This window comes from Triturus cristatus, chromosome 1_2 (genome assembly GCF_964204655.1).
Source record: "Triturus cristatus chromosome 1_2, aTriCri1.1, whole genome shotgun sequence".
Taxonomy (NCBI): domain Eukaryota; kingdom Metazoa; phylum Chordata; class Amphibia; order Caudata; family Salamandridae; genus Triturus; species Triturus cristatus.
Genome location: NC_140580.1, coordinates 1094202549 through 1094214428, shown reverse-complemented (window position 1 = coordinate 1094214428; position 11880 = coordinate 1094202549). Strand labels below are relative to the sequence as shown.

General features: G+C 50.7%; 1 long non-coding RNA gene across 1 annotated transcript in view; it reads right to left on the bottom strand.

Moving 5' to 3' along the window:
- Window positions 1–4102: 4102 nt before the first annotated feature.
- The window catches only part of LOC146868738 (uncharacterized), a 270816-nt gene continuing 263038 nt past the window's right edge, over window positions 4103–11880 (bottom strand). Inside the window, exon 3 of the long non-coding RNA XR_014966394.1 lies at window positions 4103–4213. This is a non-coding gene — a long non-coding RNA (uncharacterized LOC146868738). The remainder of the gene's footprint in view (window positions 4214–11880) is intronic.

Genomic DNA, 11880 nt, shown 5'->3' with positions numbered 1-11880 from the left:
ATTCATATCTCTTGCATGAGAAATAAGACTGTTCAATAAACCCTTTTATTGAAACGCCCATCTCTCTATTTCTGTGCAACTCTGTAGAAACGAAGCATGCACGATTGACTGAGTGAAACTGTTGTCTATTGTTTCCACGATTCTGAGACTGTACCGATTCTAAAGGGAAACAAAGTTGTCATGTTTATGCGGTTGTCAGAGACTAATCCCTTCTTGTATATTCAAGAAGTTTCTAGTGACCTCTGGGTTAGCTGGCACACACAAGTAATTAAATTTAATATACTCGATAGAGACATACTGACCTTAGTCCTACTATCTATAGTGTATGTTATTCCAATGCACAGAGCCTATCAGGGATATAGGAAATACACTACAAGCCATCTTCACAATGAGGGTGTTTGGGGGTGGGAGGCCTGCACTGCCACTCCCACCATGCCCCCTGGCCCACACCTCAGCAGAATGGGTCCTCCCCTCACCCCACCCAGAAGCATGTGTCAGCCATTACATTACCCTCATCAAACTTACAGGTAGGTAGCCATCTTCCCTGGGAGGGAGTTTGGGGGTGGGAGGCCTGTACTACCACTCCCACCATGCCCCCTGGCCCATACCTCAGCAGGATAGAGGCCTCCCCCACCCCACCCAGAAGCAGTTGGAAGCGATTGCAGTACATCAAACAAACTTACAGGTAGGTAGCCATCTTCACAATGAGGGTGTTTGGGGGTGGGAGGCCTGCACCACCACTCACACCATGCCCCCTGGCCCACATCTCAGCAGGATGGAGGTCTCCCCCCACCCCACCCAGAAGCATGTGTCAGCCATTAGATTACCCTAATCAAACTTACAGGTAGGTAGCCATCTTCCCTGGGAGGGTGTTTGGGGTTGGGAGGCCTGTACTACCACTCCCACCATGCCCCCTGCTCCCACCTCAGCAGGATGGAGCCCTCCCCTCACCTCACCCAGAAGCATGTGTCAGCCATTACATTACCCTCATCAAACCTACAGGTAGGTAGACATATGATTCTGTCCTGTGACCCCACTGAGCAGGATGTAAGATGCCACCATGCACACACACACATGTGTGGTACAAAAGGGGGTGGTAATGGACGGAGCATCAGAACCAATCAAACATTCACACCCAGTCAACAGATCTGGGTTTGATCCATCACCGTTCTTTAGCCCACTCTGCCACCCCAGTTCAGACATGGCCATATGCAAATCAGTCTGACCCTGTGCCTCATGGGAACAGTCCAGCACGAACTGCCAAGCCATGCCTTCCCTGGACCGGAAACAAGCTTCCTAGGACCGGTTTCTGAGCATACCCTGCCAACTTATGACGAACAAAGCGGTACAAAAGGGGGTGGTGATGGACAGAGCATCAGAACCAATCAAACACTCACACCCAGTCAACAGATCTGGTTTGTTCGCCATAAGTTGGCAGGGTATGCTCAGACGTGAGTCCCTTGCTCACTTTGCCACTGGATTCAAGCAAGCCTGGCTGAAGACGGCTGAAATGCCAGAAACCGGTCCTAGGAAGCTTGTTTCCGGTCCAGGGAAGGCATGGCTTGGCAGTTCGGGCTGGACTGTTCCCATGAGGCACAGGGTCAGACTGATTTGTATATGGCCATGTCTGAACTGGGGTGGCAGAGTGGGCTAAAGAACGGTGATGAATCAAACCCAGATCTGTTGACTGGGTGTGAGTGTTTGATTGGTTCTGATGCTCTGTCCATCACCACCCCCTTTTGTACCACACACACATGTGTGACATAACAAACCCAAATATGAGTACATTATAGGTAAGTAGCCAGTACGTGCACCCACCCATTCATCACAAATGAAATGGTGCCATATGACAACACCAGCCCTCTCATTGCACAAAGAGGCACACCTACCCCATTGCCAAGCACAGTGTGCACACAGGTAAGCCAAGGAAACTGTCACAGCTACCAAAGTGTGACACACCAATGCACCAGTAGAAGGAAGTCAGGGCACAATCATGCACAGCACCGATTTAGATGTGCATCGCCATTGGGCAAGTGCAACAATGACCATTCTAAAAATACTAAAGCATGTGTGGTGGTACAAATCAAGATATGCACATGACAGGACAAATGTATGCAGGAGATGACAATGGCCAGTCTATGGCCAGATGTGACGCCTGCCAGGTCAGAAAAATCAACAATGAGTTCTCAATTAAAACATGTTGTGCCAGGCCATAGATTGCAACAAGTCCCTGTAATCATTAATTGTGCACGGGTCGCATGGTATGCCTTGACACCTCACACCATTGACAAGTAATGCATGTACCACTGCATCATGTCAGGAAGCACAGTAGTGCACATATTAAACAATGTGGTAATCTGTCAATTGTGCAGTGTACAAAAAGTGAATGACACACAGCTAACACAAAGCTTGCCGGGTGCACTACAATGACCATTTCCCATCTGACCCACAGGTGACCAAGAACTCACTGCAGAGGACAACACCAGTAATCTGCAGAGCCAGTCTTACCCCCCTGGTACATGGACTCTCGGATGTTGACTCCCAGGATTCCATGGACGATGAGCTCGAAGCCGGCCCATCTGGTGGGCCAGGGAGCAACAGGTCTCAGGACCCCATCGTCCCCCCACCACATCAGCGGCAACAACAACTTCACAGCAGACCCCTGCTGTCATGGCCTGTGCAGCCACTGCCAATACCACCACCACCACCAGTGCTGCCTACAACAACCTCCCTGCCCCAGAGGATGACCAGCACACACCAACGATGGAGGAGGGCAGGAAAAGGATGCAGGTGTCCACAGTGGTGAGGCAACAGGTCCGTGGCTGCAGGGCAGTTAGGAGGGGCAGGGTCACCCACGGACACCAGGAGGCTGGGACCCAATCCCTGGAACACATCACCAGAGTCCTTGGCGCATACGAACAGGCCCAGGGACGAACGGGCCGGTTGGACGAACTGTTGCACAAGCTCATCCTGCTGATGAGGTCCATCGACACCCGCATGGGACAAATCGTGGACCTCGTGGGCCAGCAACTGGCAGTACTGAGGTACAGGTCTGCACCACAAACAACACCTCCACCTCCCTCTGGTGGGCCGCAGGATCACAGTTCACCATCCTCCCCTGCGCCCACAGAGTGGGGTGAGTCCTCAGACCCCACTGGCCCTGCAGCAGGGCCCCCCCCTGCCAAACGACTAAGGGGCCGTCCTAAGAAGACCCTGGGAGTATCTGGAGGCAAAGCACCTGCCAGACGCCAGTCTCGGAGCCAGCCATGATGGCAACCCTCTCCACCACTGCATTGACTTTTTGGACTGTTCTTTCCCACACTGCCTTGTGAATGGCATCTGTCTGTTGGACTGGGTCACCACATCAATGTGGTGACTACTCGATTATCTCATTTAACACAACTGTCAACTCACTGCTCCACCCCCCCAATGGAAATGTACACCCCCCTCACATCTCACCATTGCAAATAAAATATCCTTACACATGTTGTCGTGTCTGCTCTGTCTTTATTGCAGGATGCACAGTCTTCAACAGGATCACAATGTACCAGGAGCATGGGCTGTATGTAAGCAAGGAGAAGTTGAAGGCACCTAGGGAAACACAACAGAACTACTTTCACTGGTCTGGGTGTGGTATCACAGACATCACACAACCCCTACCATCAGGATGACCCAACATGCACACGCCACAATGGGCAACAAGTGTCAACATACATATCCTGCAGATGTTCCCAAATGATCTGTCCCTGAAACATTGCCAACCACCGCTGAGTCTACAACTGGCTGCTGTTACAATTCTCACATGCCCCTTCGCGACAACAGCAATATCAGCAGACAATGGGTATGTTGCACATTGTCACCCACCTTCAAGTGTTCACGCAGGTCAACACCTTCCTCCTCTCCACTCTCCTCATCACTGGACAGGGGTTGGTTTGCAGGCTGGGGCCTTGGGTCCTCACCATCATCCAGGATCAGGGGAATCTCCTTGTGAATGGCTAGGTTGTGGAGCATGCAGCATGCCACTACAATCTGACACACTTACCTGGGCGCCTCTGGTCTTGTCCAGGCAGCGGAAACGTGACTTGAGCAGACCAAAAGTACACTGCATCACACGACGTGTCCTCCCATGTTCCTCATTGTAGCGGACATCAGCTGGGGTCCTGGGATTCCTCACTGGGCTCAGCAACCAGGGATGATTGGGATATGCAGTCACCTAGGTAAGACAAGCACAAATAGACATTGCAATGTCGCTGAGGCTGAGGGCAGCAGGTCACACACCCAGCACGCCATACGACTAGGCCACCCACAATCCATGCACGCTCGGGAAGCAGATTAGCCATCAGCTGGGGTACAATGCTGTTCCGCAGGATGTAGGAGTCATGGGCCAAGCCTGGGAATTTGGCACACACGTGGGAGATGATCATATCTGCCAGGCACACCACCTGCACATTTAAAGAGTGGTAATGCTTGCGATTCTTGTAAATGTGCTCAATTGCCTGTGGTGGCACAACCCCGACATGGGTGCAATGAATGGCACCAACAACATTGGGGATGTATCCAAGGGGATAGAAGTCTCCCTTCACAGCTGGCAATCCAGCACCCCTGGGGAAATGGATGTATCTGTCATTGTATATCATCATGGCGGAAAGTACATCACGCAGCACCATGCTGAACATCGGTTGTGACATCCTACCAGCGCTGGCCACTGTCTCTTGGAACGATCCAGTGGCAAAAAAATGCAGGGCCGCCATCACCTTATAAGTAGGGGTGAAAGCTGTTGGATATTTCCGGCGAGGCTGCAGGTGGGGCTCCAACAGATCACAAAGGGTTTTCAGGGTGGCTCTATCTAGACGGCATTTTTGTATGATCGCAACATCCTCCATGTCCTCCAGCACCGTCAAGTGACTAATCAAATTTGTCCTCCTCCTATTTGAGATGATAGTGGACACATGTCAATGCAATACATCATGAGATGTGCGCAGCATATCACGTTCTGGATGACACAACGACAACAATGACTGACATCAATTTTGACTAACAGACCAGTTTACATGTAGGGACACCTTCAGCCACACAAAGGGCATACCTGTCAACTTACACAAGACAAGTTCCTCAAACACCTCCTTGGTCAATGTGAATGCACATAGGGAGCTGGCCACATTTCACATGGGCACGCCTGGGAGTATAGCATCCAGCATATGTGCAACAAATCAAACCCACTGTCTCATACCTAGCTGCTGTACCTGTCACACCTTAATGTGTCATTACAACCTGGCACCCATCCACCACACAATGACCACAGTCGGTGCAGGAATGACGAACGTGTGCATGAGCAGACATGAGAGGCAATGCAAAATAGATCATCATTCATTGAGACGAACATTGCTGTGATTGTCACTGCACCTCAACACATTGGCATGTGTACATATTGTAGAGTCCAGAACAACACTGTCCTGCCTACCTAACCATCAAATCCATAAGTGACATGTGAGGGAGTACAGGCCAATCTACGATATCACACACACAAACATGGCATGTGTAGCCATCAGTGGAGTAAATGGAACATTGGCATCGTGTGCACAATGATGTGCCATTGACCATGTGGGCACTGTACACTGTTGATGTTTGCCAGATGGCCATTGCGATTGTATGGCACCCATATCACGGTAGCTACCGCCTGGCCCTGGCGGTGTGCCATTAGCACCCCCATTCACACATGTGCGGTAGTGATAGGCATGGAGGCATGGGGAGATGGCAATTGGCATGCTCCGCTGCAAAAATCGCGGTAGCGCACAGCAGGCCCCTATGGTGTGTCACCGCCATGGAGCTTGCCCTAGAGCCAATGGGAAGCTCGATAGCGGTGACATGATGCAATTTTGAAGATCGCGGTAGGCGTGCTCCGCCACCGCGGAGGCAGTCATTGGATGCATTTGAAAGATGCACCATCGCGGTAGTGCACAGTGGGCCCCTGCGATGTGTCACTGCCATGGAGCTTGCCCTAGAGCCAATGGGAGGCTCGATAGCGGTGGAATGATGCAATTTTGAAGATCGCGGTAGGCGTGCTCCGCCACCGCGGAGGCGGTCATTGGATGCATTTGAAAGATTCACAATCGTGGTAGCGCACACCGGGCCCCTGCGGCGTGTCACCGCCATGGAGCTTGCCCTAGAGCCAATGGGAAGCTCGATAGCGGTGGCATGATGCAATTTTGAAAATCGCGGTACGCGTGCTCCGCCACCGCGGTGGTGGTCATTGGATGCATCTGAAAGCGGCAGACCTGGACCACCAATTGCTGCAGCTTGGCACCTTTTAAACGACCCCAGGGGGTTATATATGTGTGGAAGTGAGCCTCACATTTCCACTGCTCCCAGAGCCTGCTGCCAGAGACCCCTCACCTGCTGCTGCCTCCAGAGACTGCTGCCTGAGATCCCTCACCTGCTGCTTCCTCCAGGGACTGCTGCTTGAGACCCCTCACCTGCTGCTGCCTCCAGGGACTGCTGCCTGAGACCTCTCACCTGCTACTGCCTCCAGGTACTGCTACCTGAGACCCCTCACTTGCTGCTGCCTCTAGGGACTGCTGCCTGAGACCCCTCACCTGCTGCTGCCTCAGGGACTGCTGCCTGGGACCCCTCACCACCCAATTCCGCCGCTGTTGTCTCATGTCCACAGTGATGGCAAGGACAGAGAAGATCCGTGCCAGTACTTTCACGAGCGAGGAGCTGGAGGTCCTGGTGGACGAGGTGCTCACACAGTACCCAAGGCTATATGGTGCGCCAAATGTCTTGGTAAGTCGTCAACAGTGGAGGGGTAGGGCAGGGGGGCCACACATATAGTTGGACTGATGCAGTATGTGCCTGGGAATGTGGGGTAGTGTCATGCACTGCCTGACATGCTGTCTCCAGGGAGAGGGTGTGTGTACCCAATACCACAGGTTTGCCTCCCTGCACATGTATGTTTGAGTGACCTGTGTTGTGTTGTCAGCCATACAGTGACACAGAAGGTTGTTCCTTTTATAGTCAGGACAGTGATTGCTTGGCTGGATGGCTGTGTGTGCCCGTGTAGTCCATCTCAGTGTGAGCCCAGCTGGGCAGCACAGTCCCCGTCTACAAAGACAAGGACACATCACTTCACTTTCAGAGTATGACATCAGTCTTTTCACATTGCACTCCAGCTATGGGCCATCTCAGCACTGTAGATTGCACACAACCGCTCTTGTGAAGGGCATTTTGTATTTGTGAGATCATGTCCCTCAATGTGACATCCATGACACAGTTATCTATTCACAGGGCAGGGACATTGGGGCTGCGCAGTCTTGGACACAGTGGGTCACCCCCAAACACAGATTGATATTTGATGTATGTGTTGCTCAACTCAACAATGGACTAGGGATGTGGGCAGGCTACATAGGGTTTCAGTGCTGGCATTCTGCATGTGTGTGAGATGTGCAGGGACTGTGTTCCCCTCACACCTGCATGCATTCACATCTGCTTTTCCCATGCAGATGTACCATGTGAGATGTATTATAGTCTCTAATCGACATTTAGTTGGATTTGTGATGAGTCTGTATCTAGCTGCTATACTGATAGATGTCGGTACGTAACACTGTGTCACTGATCATTTCCCCCTCTTGTCTCCCATGCCTGCAGCTCAAGGTACACCAGTGTAAGGCCATGTGGAGGGCCATTGCTGCGAAGGTTCGAGCTCTGGGGGTCTCAAACCAACGGCACACCCACTGCCACAAAAGGTGGGACGACATCAGCCGGCTGGCAAAGAACGTGGCGGAGATGACCTTCGGGCTGCTTCCTCGCACTGGGCGTTTGGCACGGCGCAGCATGATACCACTAATGGGCCGCATCTTGGTGGTGACACAGTCTGAGCTGGATGCATGTTTGAAGGAGCATCAGCAGCAAGCCAGGGGTGAGCATTTGGGGAGGGTGACTTTGGCTGGGAGTGGCTGCATGTGTACAGAGCCTGTGCCAGCGCTGGCCTATGTGATGTTGGTAGTGTGATGCTGTGGCATGTAAGTGGCTGCTGGGCTGGGCTGGGTGCCGGTGGCATGCATTTGTCCTACCTGTACTTACAACGGTGATTTGGATGCAGTGCATTCACATTACATTCTGAGTTGTGCTCTTCAGGTTTCTTCTGCATTGGGGTAGTCTTGGGAATCCCATTGGAGGGAACGGCAGTGTGCCCGATCTGACTGTGCCTTCATCAATGCGTCCATTGCATGCACCCAGACTGGGGAGGCCTACACATCTGACAACAATGTGCACCATTCTATTGTCCACAAAGTACAACATGGTGGGTGGCATGGGCTAATGTCCATTGTGGACTGTCATGTTGTAGTCTGGGTCTGTGTTGTCCCCTCCTGTTCCATCCGGATCCGTCAGTGGCAACAAGTAGTGTGTCCCCATCATGTCTCTAGGTGTGCTCAGGGCTAGTTGTGTGTCTGGTTGAACAGAGTCACAAGCAGGGTGTTGTGCTGTGTGGTCATCACATGGCTCACTCATGCCTGAGTTTCCAGTTTCCACGTACTGCTTGAGTCTATAGTGAGTTGGCACAATGTGATTGCACAGGGTGGTGTGCAACATGTAGATTTGGTCATCTTTTGTAATGCATTGCTTGCATATATTTGTTCTGTTGCTGTCACTGACCTGACCCTACATCTCTCTCTCTCATGGAGCATCTCCTGTGGTCACAGAGGGACAGGAGACGGACACCAGTGGGGGTGAAACTAGCACAACAGCTGCACAGGAGCCCAGGGACACAGATGTCACCAGCGCCTCAGAGGGGGACAGGAGTCTGCTGGAGGAATCCCAGCCTGAGACGCAAAGCACCACATCATCTGATGCCAGCGGGGATGCATCCATGTTGGAGGGCACAGGGAACGGGGACTCTGTATTGTCTTCCACCACACAGCGGGCAGTGCCCACCCTCCCAGCCACTTCCTCTGGTGCTGCCTGTGTCCACCTCAGTAAGAGGGGAAGAGTGTCCTTCACCCCTGGCACCGCTGCCCCTGCTCCTGTCCCCCCTGCTCCCATCAGTGCTGAGTCTGTGGACCTTTTGCGCCAGCTGTGTGTAGGTCAGACAGCTCTCCTCAATGCCTTCATTGACCACGACAAGAAATTGGCCCAGGTGGTTGCTTTCATGGAGGGCATACATTCAGATGTGGGTGGGCTGCACCGGACAGTCCAGGCTTTGTCATCAACAGTAACGTCTGCCCTTCAAAAGGCACAAATTAACAGTCCAGCTCCGGTCCCTTTGTCCACCCCCTGGCAGTGGCCACGTCTGACAATAGTGACCACGGTCCACATACATCAAAGTCGCGATACAGCACACGAAGCACACATCAGCAGCAACCCAAGCGGTCCCGGGCACAGACACCATCCCCACAGAAGACCAAAGCCACCCCAGAGCGCAGGGAGAAAAGCCCGTCAGGCGACACCAGTGGACGAAAAGCACAGCAGCATACCTCAGGCACACATGCCTCAGAGGCATCCCCATCCAAGGACTCTCCTGCCCCTAAAGCATCGCGCAAAGAGACGCATAAGGTGTCTGTGCCCACCAAGGAGGTGGTGCATGCCAAGGGTACACCTAGGAAGGGCTCTAGGGCAGATTCACCCACCACCTCAACTCCCATTCCAAGCCCAGTGAAGCAGGGTCCAGAGGGAACTGTAGGGGTAACACCAAGTAAACAGGGGAAGGGGGGGCGGAGGCGAAGTCAGGCAAAGGGGGAACAACCTTTACAACGCAACTGTTACAATGCACTACACTTACAACGCATTTTTTACAACGCATAATCCATTACAACGCACTACACTTACAACGCATGACACTACAACGCATTTTTAAAAAATACCTTTACAACGCATACTATTACAACGCCTACCATTACAACGCATAATATTACACTACACTATCCAACACTTACCCTACTGTTGCACCCCCTGGAGTTAGAATAGTAATTTTTACCCCTATACTATCCAACACTTACCCTACTGTTGCACCCCCTGGAGTTAGAATAGTAATTTTTACCCCTATACTATCCAACACTTACCCTACTGTTGCACCCCCTGGAGTTAGAATAGTAATTTTTACCCCTATACTATCCAACACTTACCCTACTGTTTCACCCCCTGGAGTTAGAATAGTAATTTTTACCCCTATACTATCCAACACTTACCCTACTGTTGCACCCCCTGGAGTTAGAATAGTAATTTTTACCCCTATACTATCCAACACTTACCCTACTGTTGCACCCCCTGGAGTTAGAATAGTAATTTTTACCCCTATACTATCCAACACTTACCCTACTGTTGCACCCCCTGGAGTTAGAATAGCAATTCTTACCCCTATACTATCCAACACTTACCCTACTGTTGCACCCCCTGGAGTTAGAATAGTAATTTTTACCCCTATACTATCCAACACTTACCCTACTGTTGCACCCCCTGGAGTTAGAATAGTAATTTTTACCCCTATACTATCCAACACTTACACTACTGTTGCACCCCCTGGAGTTAGAATAGCAATTGTTACCCCTATACTATCCAACACTTACCCTACTGTTGCACCCCCTGGAGTTAGAATAGCAATTTTTACCCCTATACTATCCAACACTTACCCTACTGTTGCACCCCCTGGAGTTAGAATAGTAATTTTTACCCCTATACTATCCAACACTTACCCTACTGTTGCACCCCCTGGAGTTAGAATAGTAATTTTTACCCCTATACTATCCAACACTTACACTACTGTTGCACCCCCTGGATTTAGAACAGTAATTTTTACCCCTATACTATCTAATACTTACCTTAAATGCAATTAAATATTATGCGTTGTAATGGTATGCGTTGTAATGGTAGTTTTTAAAAATGCGTTGTAGTGTCATGCGTTGTAAGTGTAGTGCGTTGTAATGGATTATGCGTTGTAAAAAATGCGTTGTAAGTGCATGCGTTGTAAAAGTGTGCGTTGTAACGTCATACATCCCAGGCAAAGCGTTCTGCTGGGTCCAGCACATCACCAGAGGGTGTGCCAGTGCCTGCACCTGATGCAGCTTTGGTGGTGAGTGTGCCTCTTGTGCCCACACCACTTCCCATTGATCCAAAGTCAGGCAAGCCATTTAGAATCCCCAAGAAGTGGAAAGGCACCCCTCCACAATCTCCCAGCCACACCGTGTGTCTCGTGCGCATGACTCCACCTCCACGTGCCACTACACCTGGTCCAAGGAGCCCTCCGGCTTGCCAATCCATTGATAGCTCTACCTCAGCTGTTCCGCTCTCTCCCCGGTCAAGTGCCCCGACAGTCCCCGAGACACAGCCAGCTCCCAGTCCGCCTGACAGCGAAGTCTGAGTGTTAGTCACCCTCACACACCTGTCTCTCACTCAGGTGGGCCTGTACTGCACATTGTTACCCCCTGACTGTGTTGCTGACCATGGAAAGGTACAGTCGCACATATTCCCTGTGCAGCTTCTCATGGACATACTCTGCACTCTTAATTGAGAAAAGGCAACCCCCTACAAGATTAACTTTAAGGTCAGGGAACAGGGGGAAAAAAAACCGAAGACTACAATATACAGAATCCCTCTAGACCTAAATTGCTTTATATCAAATTGTTTTTGTGGGCTCACACATAACAAACAAGAAACATATTACTTGTGTCTATTTTTAAATGTATTTGTTTTTTTGTCATTTGAGCATGTAAGTACAATTCATCTCTTTTTTGTAAAAAAGGAACATACAGCAAATTCTTTTCATCTAACAAGCAGTCCAAGTCATATAAAAATGTGACAATCTATACATATATATATTACATTTGGAAAAACCTAAATTTTATACCAAAATAGATGAAAGAAATAATTATATCTGTTAGAACCAACATC